Source organism: Microtus pennsylvanicus, chromosome 8, assembly GCF_037038515.1.
Source record: "Microtus pennsylvanicus isolate mMicPen1 chromosome 8, mMicPen1.hap1, whole genome shotgun sequence".
In the NCBI taxonomy this organism is placed as follows: Eukaryota; Metazoa; Chordata; class Mammalia; order Rodentia; family Cricetidae; genus Microtus; species Microtus pennsylvanicus.
This window is the reverse complement of record NC_134586.1, coordinates 11279184-11295910: the sequence shown is the minus strand read 5'-3', so window position 1 is coordinate 11295910 and position 16727 is coordinate 11279184.

Sequence of the window (16727 nt, the reverse complement as noted above, 5' to 3'; positions counted from 1 at the left end):
AACACATGCATTGTTCCAGAGAACCTTTCTATTTCCTGCTCACTGATGGGTTTTAACTTAGTACAGAAATTCAGATGTGATTGCACAATGGCTTGAGTTCTAACAGAAAAGGCTTTGTGGCACATTCAGAAAACGCTCAAGGAATGTCATATTAACACTTCAAGGAGCTTTCTTCTTTATTAAAAGGGGTAATAGGGATCAAACATTTGCACCAAATCTGCATGTTTTCCCCTCACATTGCTGAAAACATCTTTTCAAACCAGCTTCAAACTAAACCAATTACATGGGTAATTGCCCAGTATGAACTTAGTCTTAAAACTTCTTCTGTAAAACTAGAGTAATTAGACTTCTTCAGTCTCTTTTTTCCTTCACTATATTGTTCTCATGCATTAGGTTAATGTTGCCTTGCTTGAGTTCACTTCAATGCAGGGGAATGGAGGCTGGGGATGGGGGAATAAAAGAGGCTTAAGTGGATAGGAGATTCTGCAAACAGAACTCAAGCCCAGCTTGTGACAGCAATCATGAGCTACATCTGCATTCTAATCGGGCTTGTTAAACAGATTTTTAATTAATCAGAAATTTGCAACATACCTGCTTGCCACCCTCCTTTGTAATGACTCGCTTATGTTCCTAAAATAGATGCACAGCATCCCTCGTGCTTCACCACATTACTTACTGAGGCTTAGCTCTATCTAGTGAGTGCTACTTGCTAACAGGATAACAGTTTTTGTTGCTTTTCCTTCTCTTTCTCAAGTTATGCAATCATTATACAAAGGCAATGTACCAGGTCAAGTGTTAACAATATGTGCATTGCAAAAATAAAAGTTTAAATTTGCCATCTGTTCAGAGAAGAGAACATTACATTATTTTTTTTAAATAAAACTTCACTTTAATAGGAACACCCTTGTTTTTAAATTTCACTTCATGGTGCAAAACCATAATATACAAGAAAGCAATCAGAGTGAAAACATTGGGAGGTAATATAGGGTACCATGGGACAGTGTTTGAAGTAGATAAATTAAACTGTAATTCCTTAGGCTGTGTTCAATGGAGGTAAATTTGGAGCTGGAGATGGTACATGTAATATGGCACTCATTAAGTATTTGTTCAGTTCAGTAGATTGTATGATTAAAACCTGCAGTGATGTTTGCACGTTGATATTTTAATATCAGAGGGAAGTGTTGTTTGGGCCTTGATTCTCCCTGTTAGAATCTAGCCCCTCCAAACTGAATGATATATAGTAACTTCCTGCAACTTTGTAGTATGTTGGCTCAAAGGTCTGATGTTTACACACACACACACACACACACACACACACACACACACACACACGGATTATGTGCATGGAACTGGTTGGAATTTTCCTGCTCAGATTGTTTTGTGGCTCTATGGCTAGTCTATCTCTTTCACAGTGTTGCCCTGTTGGTTTATCTACCTAAATATTACACCTTGTAACAGTAGTGACAATGTGAGGTTGATTTCAGTTCTAGTCTTTGGAGAGATGACCACAGCATCCAAATGCAATGCTACACAAAGGTCACATGAAATCTCAGTTTCCAGAATTATTTCTCTGACCTCTCTAATATTAAACAGGAAGGGTTTGATAGCAATATATATCAAGTACCCACTAATTAGTGTATGAAGGGGTGCTTAATTCCCTTTTCTTTCTCCTCTCTGAGCTAAACCCCTGCTGTACAGTTATGACCAAACACCCACTAAAAGAGTTTACCTGAGCTAATGGGAGCTCAGCTACTCCAGATGGACAGGGAAGGAACCAGTATATGTCCAAACTAGTCCCTCTGAATGTGCGTGAGAGTTGCATGGCTGGGCAGATTATGTGGCCACTGGTAATGGCAACAGGATTTATCACTACTGCTTGTACTGGCTTTTTTGGATAGATGTAGTAAGGTTCACTTGTTGGGTCCCAGCTGCCAGACTATCTTAGACTTGAAATAATCACACAGAAACTATATTAATTAAAACACTGCTGGGCCCATTAGCTCTATCTTTTTATTGGCTAATTGTTACATGTTAATTTAACCCATCTCCATTAATCTGTGTATAGCCTCGTTGCAGTGGCTTACCAGGTAATGTTCCAGCATCTGTCTCAGGAGGAGGATCCATGGCATCTCTCTCACTCTGCCCTTCTTTCTCCCAGCATACAGCCTAGCTTTCCCCGCCTAGTTCTGTTCTTCCCTGCCATAGGCTCAAAGCAATTCTTTTATTCATTAACCAATAAAAGGAACACACAGACAGAAGGACCTCCCACACCAGATAAATACCTTGCTCAGTCTAGATGTAGTAGGGAGGGCTTTGGACCTTTCCCAAAGCAATGTGCCTTATCCTCTCTGAGGACTGGATGGGGGGTTTGGTGGGGCTGTAGGTGGAGAGAATGGGAAAAATGAGCGGGGGGGGGGGTAGTAGGAACTGGGATTGTTATGTGAAGTGGAAAAAGATGGCTTGTTTACTTTTTTAAAAAATAAAATAAAATAAATTTTAAAATAAATTTAAAAAAGAGAAGTAAACAGAAAAATAAATAAATAACACTTTCAAACTGAATGAATGAGATTACCTCTTCTTCTTGGGATGTTGATGATATCTGTTTCAAATGACAAAATTCTTCCAGATGAGTAAATCTCTAAGGCAGATACATATTACAGGCATTCTTAAAATAACACTGAAGTGAGATGCATTAAAAATATTGTCCTTATACCCACATATTAGTGCAGTCCTCACCCTTCATCAAGAAAACTTCTTTTTGCGAGAGATGGAGACTACTGCAGAAAATCACAGCCAATCAGATTGCAAAGTTGTGGAGTGCACTAATTAACATTTACAATGCAATTGTGGAATTAAGTCTCAGGTACCATTGAGGAAGAAGGAGAACTATAAAAGCCAGGACACAAGGAGTTTGTTGAGAGACTGTGTGTCCTCATAATGTCACAAGCTACATTCTTCTAGCCTCATGAGCAGACCTGGCTAAACATGAGCTGAATAGCGATGAGAGAACTGGACATGTTACAGTTGATGTTGATGGGCAAAGCTCAAAGGCCTCTGCCTTCTCCTTACAACTACAGCCAATGAAGGAATGCTGAAATTGGGTTAAATGGGATTTCCTTCTGGAGAGCACGGCAATTGGTGTTTAGTACCAAATGGTCATCCCTGACCTGAAAGCACGCATCCAAATAACATGAGACTTAAAGAGCAGGCAGGTTCCAGTTTTATGTTTATTAATATGTATGTATGTACGTTACATGTCTATGTAACAACAAGTAATGTAAAAATAAACTTTGATTTAAAAGAGAAATTGAAGGTTATATAGGAAGATTTAGAGGGATGAAAAGCAAGAGGGATAATGCAAGTATGTTATAATTTCAAAAAATAAAAGAAAAATATTTAAAAGTCTTGATGTCAGGCTTGACTTCTGCTACTTGTACGCTGAGAAGGTTTGGAAGGGTCTTGCTTATTGCCTCTGAATCTCATTTGTCTCAAGTAACATACCATTGATTACACTTAGATTGCCGTCAAGATGAAATGAATAATACCTGCTACGTAATAGTTATAAAAGGTACTTATTGAATGTACCATCCTCTCAAATCTAGAGTTGTTCTAACTGTAAAATCCTACCGAGCAGCAGGAAATTCATGACTTAGTTTCTGTAACTATCCCCGCGTGTACCCCATAGGGGGCAAAATCCTTACACTTTGAAAGGATCAATGATTAAATAGGAAGATAAGCATACAAGAAAGTGGTTAAAATGTAAAAGTATATGGAAATATTACATTAGATCAATAAACAAAGAGACAGTCTGTAGACATTCCTATCTGCAATATGCACAGTAACTGATTCTGGAAAAATTACTACTGTCCTGTACAGAGGAGAGGTAGAAAGGGGAAGATGTTAGGAAAGGTTGCAAAGCCCTCAATATGTCAAACAATACTGGAGGGAGAGTGAAACAAACTTATGTAGAAACTAAATTCACCCATGGGTAAACTGAGCACCTGGCAAGGCCTGATCTCTCATTTGTCTTCTACCTTGTCCTCCTAGAGTTTCCCAAGGTTTGTCACTGTGAAAGAGATGAACTACCATTGGAAGAATATGCATCAGGACTCGAAGGAAATTACTCTTAATTCTTCCCGCTCCTACTTTTAGATCCCTAGTTTCAACCTCCTGCATGAACAGATTTTTTTTGCAAATAGATTCACATGATAAATAAACAAACGTGTAGGAAAGCAGAGACAACTTGCATATGGATTTACTTTTAAAGGAAACTGGAAAAATGTAGTTGAATATGTTTAATTAGCTCAGAGCCAGAGAAAGTAAATGTGTTAATTAATCACTAATTTTCATTATCGGAAGGTCAAACTTAGATATACGGCAACACATAAATCAGAACTTAGAAAGGAATATTTTGCCACCTATCTTTTCTGTTATACAATTATTCTATAAAACTCACAGGAAATAAATACAGGAGATTTTGATGTTCTGGTTCTCCTTTCCATGGTAGAAGCTCAGGAATGTTCACATATTGTAGTATGTTGAGTCTTTAACCATATTGGATGCATTCTTTAGTGTATAATTGCCTTATTTTGCTTTCTCCAAATACTTGCTTGTATTAGGGGTATACTGCCCAGTGATGCTGCTTCTGAGGAATCAGAGCTCCAAGGACTTTAACTTTCTCATCCAAGGTAAAACGACCTAATTTAACAGCTGTGGTAGAACAAGAAAGCAGCATGATGCCCCAAATAGGAGGTTATACAGAAGGAAGTTTGTGCTGGCAAATACCCTTTCACACCTGTTTAAGGTGTACAAACATGGGGGGTGGTTGCAGGCTAAATGGACTCCATGCAATTTTCCCATCATTTGGAGTCATCAAAATGAACCTCACTGATCCTTCCCTTTGGCAGTTTCTCTAGCTTAGTGGATACAACACTTTTCTAGGTACTGATGAAATGGGTTTGAAACACGCAGCAAGGGGAAAAGGGGAAGGAGAACTGTGGAAGTGGTTAGCATATTCCCAGACTTTACTCATTCTTATCAGCCAAATGCAGTCAGCAATACTACCTCCTAAAGAAGATAAAACCAAGGACATGGCCAAATGTTCTCCATAAGCATCCAAAATTTCCCAAGGCAACACAAAGAAAGGAAAATGAGAGTAAATCTACTTGCTGTTCTTCGTACAAGGCAATTAAATCTCTGCCCCGATTTGCTTTCTAATGCTATAATAAAGCATCATGACCCAAAGAAACTTGAGGAAGAAAGGTTTTATTTCAGTAAGTAGCTTGTAGTCCATCATTGAGGGAAATCAGGATAAGAGCTCAAAGCATGAACCTGGAGGTTGGAACTGAAGCAGAGACCATGGAAGAATGTTGCTGACTGGTTTGCTCAGCCTGCTTTCTTTATACAACCCAGAACTCGTCAACTGGGTTCTCCTACAATTATTAATCAATTATTAATCATGAAAATGAACCACTTGCATACCACAAGACAATCTGATGGAGAGACATTGACTCATTTAAGGGCCCTTCTTCCCAAGTATCCTAGCTTGTGTCAAGATGATAGAGCTAGCAAGCCCAGTTTGTTCATTTTTAGATTAGTTTTACCAAACTGCTTCTTAAGAAAGAGGGTTTGAAATTTGTTTCAATATAAAATTAGAGTATAAAACCAAAATATACTAATGATACAAAATGGGAAAAATTCATTTATTGTCAAACATTTTGACTTTCTAGGTTATCAACACGTCTTTGATTTTGTTTCATGTTAATAATAGTTCTAATATACCAAAAGTTTAATTTTTATTAAGCATTAATTTAAATAAATAGTATTTCATTACTATAATAGATAGCATATTGTATCTCATTGCATATCTGACTTCCTAGAATATTTATACCAAACCTCAATTTTTTATATTATTTTTATAAATAATCCAAGGCATTTTAAAGCAGTAACTGAGTAAAAGCTAACAAACTCAAATATATAACATTAGACTAAACTATAATGGTACATACCTTTAATCCCAGTACTTGGAAGGCAGAAGCAGGCTAATCTCTGAGTTTGAAGCCAGCCTGGACTACATAGTTCCAGGACAGCCAGAACTACACAGGGAAACCATGACTCAAAAGCAAAAAAAAAAAAAAAGGAAAAAAAAGCAAATATATGAAATGAAGAGAATTCATTAAACGAGGAATTTAACTTGCTAGTTTCATGATACTGATTTTAGAATGTCTAAAATTTTAATAACTTTTAAATGACAATGAGATCAATGTTTGGGGGTAATTAAATTATGTAAATTTGGTATAAGGAAAAAACAGTATGACAAAAATTTTCAAGGGAAAAGATTTAAAATGTTGCTATACTATTTTTCCTTGACCAAATATCAATAATTTGAGTAATTTCAAGCCTCCCCAGAAAGCATGAAAGAATGCTACACAGTGCTGTGTTCTGGATAAGGTATGGCCTTTGAACTCACGTGATCACAGCACCTGTGCTCATCTGCACAAGAACTGGAAAGGTCAAACCAACCGGAATTCCCAAATAGATGCGAGAAATGCTCTCTCAGCCCCTCCCCATACTGAGGAGGAATTGGCCTGTGATAGTCATCAGGGAAGGGATAGTCATTCTCTTTCAATGGATACTGACAGGTCTCCGTGGGCCCATACCCATGCGTGCACTGGCAGGACTAATTGGGTCATCAAAAGCTCACATGAAATTAGAGGGGGGATATGAATATATTTCCTCTGATCTATGTACAAAATTCTCATGAATAAAGAAAAAAATATTTAGAAAAACATAGAGAAGTATAAAGTGGAAGCTATTAAAAAGTCAAAATTTAAATTTATCTTTGAAATCTAGCCTAAATAGTAAATAAAAAACAGTTTGAGACATAAAGAATAGAATTTTAAATAACATATTACTTTTAATTTATCCTTGAGACTACATAAAATGAATCAGCTAGCCCAGGATCAGAGAAATCTGAGGTTCAACAATTTCACCCAAAAATATATCCTCCCTGCAAACTGCTTCCTAGACAAGAGCTTGTGTTATTTTTTAGAGGTGTTTTAAGGAATTAGTTTTCTGTTCACTGTAGACGGCTCTGAGCAGACCAGTGTCTGTGTACATGCTGACATGTTAGCTTAGCACAGCTTGAATTGGTGAAAGCTACTGTTCTCCTGGGTCACAGACAGTGTACTGCTCCTAATACCTGAGCTAGCCAGACTTTTGCCTGTAGGCAACACCTTCATCTGAGAGAAAATTTTTAGAGAGCATTTCTTACATATAACCAAAACCTTCTATATGGCACCATGAATATTCTGAGCTCCAGGTGGAGGTATTAATCCTATGTCCCAAGATGGCGAGCAAACCTTTTTCCTGAAACACAGTTTCTGTCATTCTTCTCCATGATTGTTCACTCTACAGACACACTGGATAAAAACAGACATCAGCCAATGCAGAAACGCAAGTGCAGGAAGAATTCTCTCTCTGGGTTCAGTAGTGCAGAGGAGTGCAAGTCACTCTGTTAGAGAAACATTCTTATATCTTCTCCAGTTCACTACTTAAAGAAAAAAATATAAGAAAATCTCAATAGTCTTCTTAAACACATATTATTACAGTGTGTGTTATATATTTAGAATAGACCTTCCTATGAAAGATGTTACTGCCTAATGATTGAAAATTCCCATCATGAGACATGTGCATGATTTTAGTGGACTCTTTCATTTTTAATGCAAAGTTGGCTTACATCCCTGGAGATTGAGTCAATTACAACACATATGAGAATCCTTAAGCTTGATACCATATTTAGATAGCAATCATTTCTTTTTAAAGAAGAGTTGATTTAATGAGTTTTGTCGCACCTGCCAATCAGTTCCAACCACTAGCCAATTAGGTAGCAAGCCAATGTATCAAGATAAAAAAAAATGATGATCGACTTGATTTGAGAGACTTGATTTTACTCTCATCTCTTTCATTAAACAATTTTTAAGTGTTATAATTAGCCAAATAACCAACTTTTGACATATTTTCCTCTGTTCAAAGGATGAGGAATTACCAGGATATGTAAGGGCAGTTAGCAAAAAAAAAAAAAAAAAAAAAAAAAAAAAGATTGATTTTTGAAGTCTTTAATTTTATTCCCAGCTTGTAAGAAATAGTAACATGACAATTAGGAATCTATTACTGACTTTTTTTGAAGCATTTTTTTCAATGATGGCTGTGTGAGAGTTATATAAAGAGAAACCTTGTCTTGAAAAACCTAAAAAAAGATTTAAATAATATTTGAAAAGTATTCCATGTGCTAGAGACAGCTAAGAAGCTGTTCATTCCCTTTTTAATCATTGCAATGCGTTGTTGTGTCTTTATTTGACCCATAGCTTCTTGGTGCCTAGGTAATTTTACAAAAACCCAATCTTTTGAGTTTGAGTTTTAATGGTGCATAAAGCCATTTTAATTCTACTTTGGTTACTGAGTGTGCATGGAAGCAACAGACTTCATGATAATCCTGCAATTTGTTTATCATACACACAAACATGGGACTATACATAAATGATCAAGTGGTGAAAGAAAGTGAGAAGAAAAGGCAAAAAAAAAAAAAGAAAACAAAAATGTAGTGTTGTGGAACACAACTCAAATTACATAGATGGAAAAAAATTTCAGGGTGAAAAAACAATGAGAGAAAAGAAGAGAGTAAATATATGTTTCCAGAGGAATAATGTATATGAAACACAACACAACACACACACGCACACAGAAAGTATGTTGTATATGTATGTATGCATGTATGTTTGTATGTATGTAGGTGTGTGTGTATTTGAGATGGCTCTGAACTAAAATCAAGTCTTCCATATCCTTCCTCCATAAGTGACCTTATAAGGAAGGAGTTTCACCATTTAAAAGCAAATACAATTAGGATGACAATGCTACCTTAATAATGTTAAGGATTAAATAATTGCTGATATTTTTTAAACACAAAATCTCATGTAATCCAGGCTAAATTTTAATTTTCTATATAGCCAAGTTGATATTGACTTTCTGCTTTTCTGCCTCCAACTCATACATACTTGAATTGTTGGCTTGTGCTGTGATTTCTGATTTATGTGGTACAGGGAATTGAACCCAAAACTCCATGTAAGATGAGCAAACACTGAGTTTTATCTCTAACTCCATCTTTTAGTGTTTCTAAATGTATATTTATCATTGAATTCCTTAATATTTATAGAAACTTGAAAATATTATAAAAAATATTTACCGCTTGTGCTTCTTAAGTTCTTGAAAACTGTGTTGTGGGTTGTGACTGCAACTTAATGAAGAAGTCTGTATTTTTCATATAAGACAACACTTTTAGTCAGTTATAGTAGAAATAACACAATTCTAGCCAGAAAACTAGACAAGCTTTAAGTCAATTATTTGGTAAAGTACAAATTCGAGACTGTTGCTGTTTTTATTTATTTATTTTTTTTTATTTTTATTTTTTATTTTTTTTTTATTTTATATTTTTTAAAGAAAAGAAAAAAAAAACAAATTTCCACCTCCTCCCACCAGCCTCCCATTTCCCTCCCCCTCCTCCCATTCTTCTCCCCCTCCTCCCACTCTTCTCCCCCTCCTCCCACCCCTCTCCCCTTCCCCCCACTCCTCTCCCCCTCCCTTTCCAGTCCAAAGAGCTGTCAGGGTTCCCTGCCCTGTGGTACGTCCTAGGTCCTCCCCCCTCCATCCATATCTAGGAAGGTGAACATCCAGACTGGCTAGGCTCCCACCAAGCCAGCACATTGCGTAGGATCAAAACCGCGTGCCATTGTCCTTGGCGTCTCATCAGCCCTCATTGTTCGCCATGTTCCGAGAGTCCAATTTTATCCCATGCTTTTTCTGGTAACAGTCCAGCTGGCCTTGGTGAGCTCCCAGTAGGTCATCTCCACTGTCTCAGTGGGTGGGTGCACTCCTCGTGGTCCCGACATCTTTGCTCATGTTCTCACTCCTTCTGCTCCTCATTGGGACCTTGGGAGCTCAGTCTAGTGCTCCAGTGTGGGTCTCTGTCTCTATCTCCATCCATTGCCAGATGCAAGTTCTAGGATGATATGCAATATATTCGTCAGTATTGCTCTAGGACTTTCTGCTTTTCTGCCTCCAACTCATACATACTTGAATTGTTGGCTTGTGCTGTGATTTCTGATTTATGTGGTACAGGGAATTGAACCCAAAACTCCATGTAAGATGAGCAAACACTGAGTTTTATCTCTAACTCCATCTTTTAGTGTTTCTAAATGTATATTTATCATTGAATTCCTTAATATTTATAGAAACTTGAAAATATTATAAAAAATATTTACCGCTTGTGCTTCTTAAGTTCTTGAAAACTGTGTTGTGGGTTGTGACTGCAACTTAATGAAGAAGTCTGTATTTTTCATATAAGACAACACTTTTAGTCAGTTATAGTAGAAATAACACAATTCTAGCCAGAAAACTAGACAAGCTTTAAGTCAATTATTTGGTAAAGTACAAATTCGAGACTGTTGCTGTTTTTAAAGAAATTCTTATATCAAATCATTTTTCTACAGAGAGTTCAGTTAGGAACTTAACTGGGCAAGGAACATAGGATGTTGACAACAAGGACCAAGTGCAAAATAGAAATTATTTGGGTACCAAGGTAGAAAGCAAAGGAAATTGGTACATAGAATTACTTTGTAAAGATTATATACGGTGGTATGGGAAAATGTTCTTGTACCTTGTAGAAATTTGTTACTTGTATTGGTTTAATAAAAGGCTGATTAGCCAGAAGCCTAGCAGGAAGTACAGGTAGGGTGACCATGTGGCCAAATAGAGAAATGAATTTTGCGTTAATTTAAGTTGTAAGAGATAGTTAATAATAAGCCTGAGCTAATAAGCCAAGTAGTTTATAATTAATATGAGCCTCTGTGTGAATGGCTACAGGATTGGGGGACAAAGATTTTCATCTACAGATGGTGCCCAAATGTTTGGCAAGGATTTCCACATGAAGCCTGAGACAGGTTTTTTTTTTTGTTTTTTTTTTTTTTAAGGATTTCAGATAGACAAGAAATGAGTCAGGCAAAATTTCTTAGTAACCATCATTTCTCTGGTAGGCTCTGTTTGCTGGCAGCAAGCAGAGGTATGGCTCCTTTATGAATGGCTTCCTGACTCAATGTTAGTGGCACAAACCTTGCAGCTCTTTTTTTAGAGGCTCTGCCACCAAACACTTTTATGTTGTATATGAGCAGGTGGCATCAGGTTTCTTGGTGGTGGCATGCGCCTAAAATATCCACAGCATTGTAGTAAAAAACATGGCTCCTGCAATTACCTCTTCTATGAAGCTAGATTCTCAGGAAGCCAAAGAATGGGGTGGATCTAGACACCAAAGCTGCAAATTTAATTCTAGCCCTATTGCTTAGAGAATTAAAGATACATGTGCTCAGAAAAAGAAAAATATACAGAAAGACTGACACAGACAAAAAAAAAGGTTTACAGTGTGTTTAAATGTACAAATAGGCTTAGGAGATTAAAAAAAAGGATAACAAAAGTCCTTTAAAAAAAAGAAATATAGTTATTGGGTATGGTGGCATATGCTTTTAATCCCAGCACTTGTGAGGCAGAGGTAGGTGGAATTCTGAGTTCAAGGCTAGCCTGATCTACAGAGTGAGTTCTACAATAGCCAAAGATATAGAGAGAAACCCTGTCTCATAAAACAAAAAAAAATTAAATAAATAAAACTAAGAGAAATAGAGTGTGAAAAAAGCCACATAAAGATGAAAAATACACAGAGAGTCTGGGTATTGTATGTTATTGTGTTGTCATAATTGTTTGACTGCTGAGGAAGAAGCAAAAACTGCTAAAGGACATCTGATTATAAACGCTGCTGGATTAATCCCACCTATATATTTTGATAATGCTTTGATGTCAAAATTTAAGTCAAATATATGTGACTTTGGAGAAGAGGGTTTTCTTTTGTTTTCACAGTAAGCAAGAGGCTGTGGATTCATTCTGGGTTAAAAAAAATAGGTTTGATCAAAGAAAATCTCCAGTGGGAAAGGATGGCCTACATCATCCAATGTTTCAGAAGATGTCTGTTGCACTTTCCCCTGAGTTCTATATCAAGAACAACATCAAGACTGCTGGCTGAAGTAATTCAGCTTTACCAAATACTCTAGTCAGGACTTGACCATAATCCTAAATTTTTGTTAGTTCCCCATAAGATTATCAGCACCTCCAAACAGTAGGAAGTAGCCTATGCCTATATTTCCCAAAAATGGATTGTGGGTGTTTGTGTTTGTTTAGAGTGTTGGTTTCAAGTTGTTATGGATCATGGTCAGGAAAAAGCTAAAAAGAGGAGATTAGATTCACAGTTATTTTTTTTTTAAGGGAAAAAAAGGGGGGAGTGCTTTGGGATAATTCTCTTGTTCCCTGTAAAGATTTCTCACATGTATTGGTTTAATAAAATGCCGATTGGCCAGTATTCAGGCAGGGAATATAGGTGGGGTGGCCAGACTAGGAGAAGTCTGAGAAGAGTAAAAGTTTAGTCTGCTGTGGCCTCCAGATACTGAAAAAGCAAGATGAAAATGCTGCGGTGAGAAAGGATTCCAAGCCACGTGGCTAAACATAGACAAGAATTATGGATTAATTTAAGCTGTAAGAGCCAGTAAATAATAAGCCTGAGCTAATAGGCCAAATAGATTATAAAACTAATATAAGCCTTTATGTGTTTCTTTAGGACTAAAGAGCTATGGACCAGGTAAAATAGAAACTTCCATCTACAATGTGGTACTGTTTTCTCATTTGAAAGTTAAAAGCAATAGAATTTAAAAGCAGATTAGGGGACTGAATAAATTGCTCTGTGGTGATGAGAAAAAAAACTGTTCTTCCAAAAGACCCAGGTAATTCCTGGCACCCACACTGGCTGTGCTTCTGATGCCATCTTCTGGCACCTACGCTTCTATTGACATTACACTCATGGGACTTTAATCTTCACAATCACAAATACACACACATAATTGAAAACAAATAAAGCTTGGGTGCTGGAGAAAAGATGGCTCAGTAGTCAAAGGAACATAGTACTCTTGCTGAGGAGCCCAGTTTGATAATCTACATCATTTTGTCATCTATAGCTATCTATAATTCTAGTCTCAGAAGTTTCAACCTCCCTCTTCAAGAATCAACAGTCACTTGTACCCATATGAACATACCCACACATAGATGTGCATAATTAAAAGTAATAATAAATTAATGTTTTAAAAAAATAAATTTTTAGAAGAGGAGAAAAAAGAAAACTAGAAGAGAATCCAATATTTCACTAATTTGAAAGTTTTCTTCCAAATTTTATGGGAAATGTAGAATTCATTACATTAAAAGATTCTAAAATCTTAATTATAGATCTGAGATTTTTTTCTGCACAATGAATAATTATTGCAGAAGTATTGAAAAGGATTTCTGTCTGTATCTGAGTTACTAAAAATTTTTTTGTGTGGTACCAGTATATGAAATATTTTGCAAGATGTAACAAAAGGTAGCAAATATTTAGTAAATAAACATGTACCTTCATTAGTTTCATATGCAATTAAAATCATGGCTTTTATTTTTCTGTAGAATGAATTAATTATTAGAAGTGTATCTAATAGAACATGAGAAATAGAAGGTTATAATTTAACTAACTCAAAAGTGTGTAGGACTCTGGATTTAAATTTTCTTCCTTTTGAAACAGGGCCTTTCTGTGTAGCAGATCATCTGTAACCATTATGGCTTCAACCTTAAATGTTTCTACAACTTCTGCTTCCCAAGTGCTGGAAGTGGAGCCATGTGCCAACATGCCTGCCTCAATTTTGCTTCAGAAAATCACTTTTTCCTTAGAGAGAATATGCTCAGTAACTCAACTTGTGACAACATTAATAACATGATTAGTAATTAGGTTATAGTTTAGTAGTAGATTGCTTGCCTTGCATGTGTAAGACCTACATTAAATTTTCCATGCCACATATTATCAAATGTTTGTTTACAAAGCAAGCACTATATCATAGCAAGTAAAGTATATCAAATCTTTTAAATAAATTATTGTATTTGATCTTTATGTCAACTTGTGAGGTACATGTCTTGGATAAGAATTTACAGCCCAGGGATGAAGAGTTAACTCCATGGCTAAAAAGACTTATTAAACAATTATAATAACCCATGTTCAAAATTTTAGAGGCCCCATTGAATATGGATGCTGTATCACATGTCTATAATTCTATTATTTCTACAGGAAGAAAGGAAGAGAGGGGAGAGAGAGAGAGAGAGAGAGAGAGAGAGAGAGAGAGAGAGAGAGAGAGAGAAGAGCATCCCCCAAAAGCTCACAAAATACTAAATAGGAGACCCTATTTCAAATAGGATGAACAGAAGGGTCTACAACAAAAGTTGTCTTCTGATCTTGTAACATACATAAATGTGCACATATAAATGAAACACAAAAGTAACATGAGAGAGAGATTTATTATCTATAAGTTTCCATCATTAATTCAAATCCTGTTCTGTCTTTTCTCCTTACTAACCATCAAAACAGAACTAAGGTAATGTGCCAAAGAAGCTCTTATGTCTTAAGCCATTTTAAACCAATTAGGTTGAGTTTTGCTTTTTAAAAGGAACTTATTTTCATATATAATATCTAGACCCATTAGAAGGTACATCACATGAGGAATTTCAGTGAGGTGTGGACAATTTAATTCCCTTTTGTTAAGATTTAGGCTACATAGGGCCTGGATAGATGGTTAAGTGGTTAAGAGAGTGTCCCTTTCTTGCAGAGGAACTCATTTTGTTCCCAGCACTCAGGTCAGACAGCTCAAAATCTTCTGAAACTTCAGATCTTAGGAACCTGAAGCACCTGGTCTGCTTGGGTCCTTGCACTCATATGCACATATTTACATGCATGTGCATATTCATCCACACACACACACACAAAAACACATTTAAAATGAATAATTTTAAGAGGATATTTGAAAATGTGTAGTAAAAGTCGAGATCTGTTTCAACAAATTAAAGAAATAATCCGTGTTCAGATTATGTTAATTTCAGAAAGGTTTGAATATAAACTAAAGAAAAGAAATGTAATTATTAGCAACAACACGATTTCTATTAATTTTAAAGATATTAAAAATTCAAAAATATGCAATTTATTGTCAATAAAAGATGATCAATAGTAGATCTAAGTTTTAATATTTTACTGCTTAGGCTGACTTTAAGTATGTGAGATGCATCTGTGAACAAGTGTTCCTAGTAAAAAACAATCTTAAATAAGACACATTATTTTTATTTGAGCAATCACAGCCATTATTGAGTTTCCACCTAGCTGTTCTTTTATGAATACAACTTCTTTTTTTGTATTTTTGTATTTTTTTATTCAAATATTTACACTTCCTCCCCTCCTCCCATTCCCCTCCTGCTCCTCCCTCCCCCTCTTCCCTCTCCCTCCCTACTTAACAGAGGGCAGGGGACCCTACACTGTGGGAAGTCCAAGGCCCTCCCCTCTAAATCAAGGCTTAGGAAGCTTTGCATCCAAATAGACTAGGGTCCCCAAAAGCCTGTAGAAACAAGTCCCATAGCCTTTATCAATGGCTTCTCAGTCATCCCCCATTGTCAGCCACATTCAGAGAGTCCGGTTTGTTCACAAGCTCTTTTAGTCCCAGTCCAGCTGGCTTTGGTGAGCTCCCATTAGAACAGGCACACTGTCTCAGTTGGTGGACCAACCCCTCGCGGTCCAGATTTCCTTGCTCATCTTCTCCCTCCTCCTGCTCTTAAACTGGACCTTGGGAGCTCAGTCCATTGCTCTGATGAGGGTTTCTATCTCTATTTCCATCCGTCGCCAGATGAAGATTCTATGGTGATATTCAAGATAATCATCAGTGTGATAGTGGGGCAAGTCCAGTTCAGGCACCCTCTCCTGGGCTGCCCAAGGGCTTAGCTGGGGACATCCCCGTGGACATCTGGGTTCCCCTCTAGAGCCAACTCTCTTGCCAACACTAAAGTGGCTCCCTTAATGTAGATGTCTTCTTCCATGCTCCCATATCTGCCCTTCCTCCATCTCCACCCTCTCACTCCCCCAAGCTCTCTCCAGTCTTTCTTTTCTCCTTTCTCTCTCCTCCTCTCCCCCTCCCCCAACACCACTCCCACCCTCACCCCCACTCTCATCTCCACTCCCATGCTCCCAACTTTTGCTTGGCAATCTTGCTTGCTTCCAATTTCCAGGAGGATCTATATATGTTTTTCTTGTTCACCTTGTTATTTGGCTTCTCTAGGCTTGTGAACTATAGGCTTAATGTCCTTTGTTTATGGCTAGAGTCCACTAATGAGTGAGTACATACCATATTCATCTTTTTGGGTCTGGATTATCTCACTCAGGATAGTGTTTTCTCTTTCCATCAATTTGCATGCAAAATTCAAAATGTCATTGTTTTTTACCGCTGAGTAGTACTCTAATGTGTATATATATTCCACACTTTATCCCTTCTTCCATTGAGGGGCAACTAGGTTGTTTCCAGGTTCTGGCTATTACAAATAATGCTGCTATGAACATAGTTGAACAAATGCTGTTGTAGTATGATTGGGCATCACTTGGGTATATTCCTAAGAGTGGTATTGCTAAGTCCTAAGGTAGGTTGATTCCCAATTTCCTGACAAACTGCCACACTGATTTCCAAAGTGGTTGCACAAGTTTGCATTCCCACCAGCAATGGATGAGTGTACCCCTTTCTCCACAACCTCTC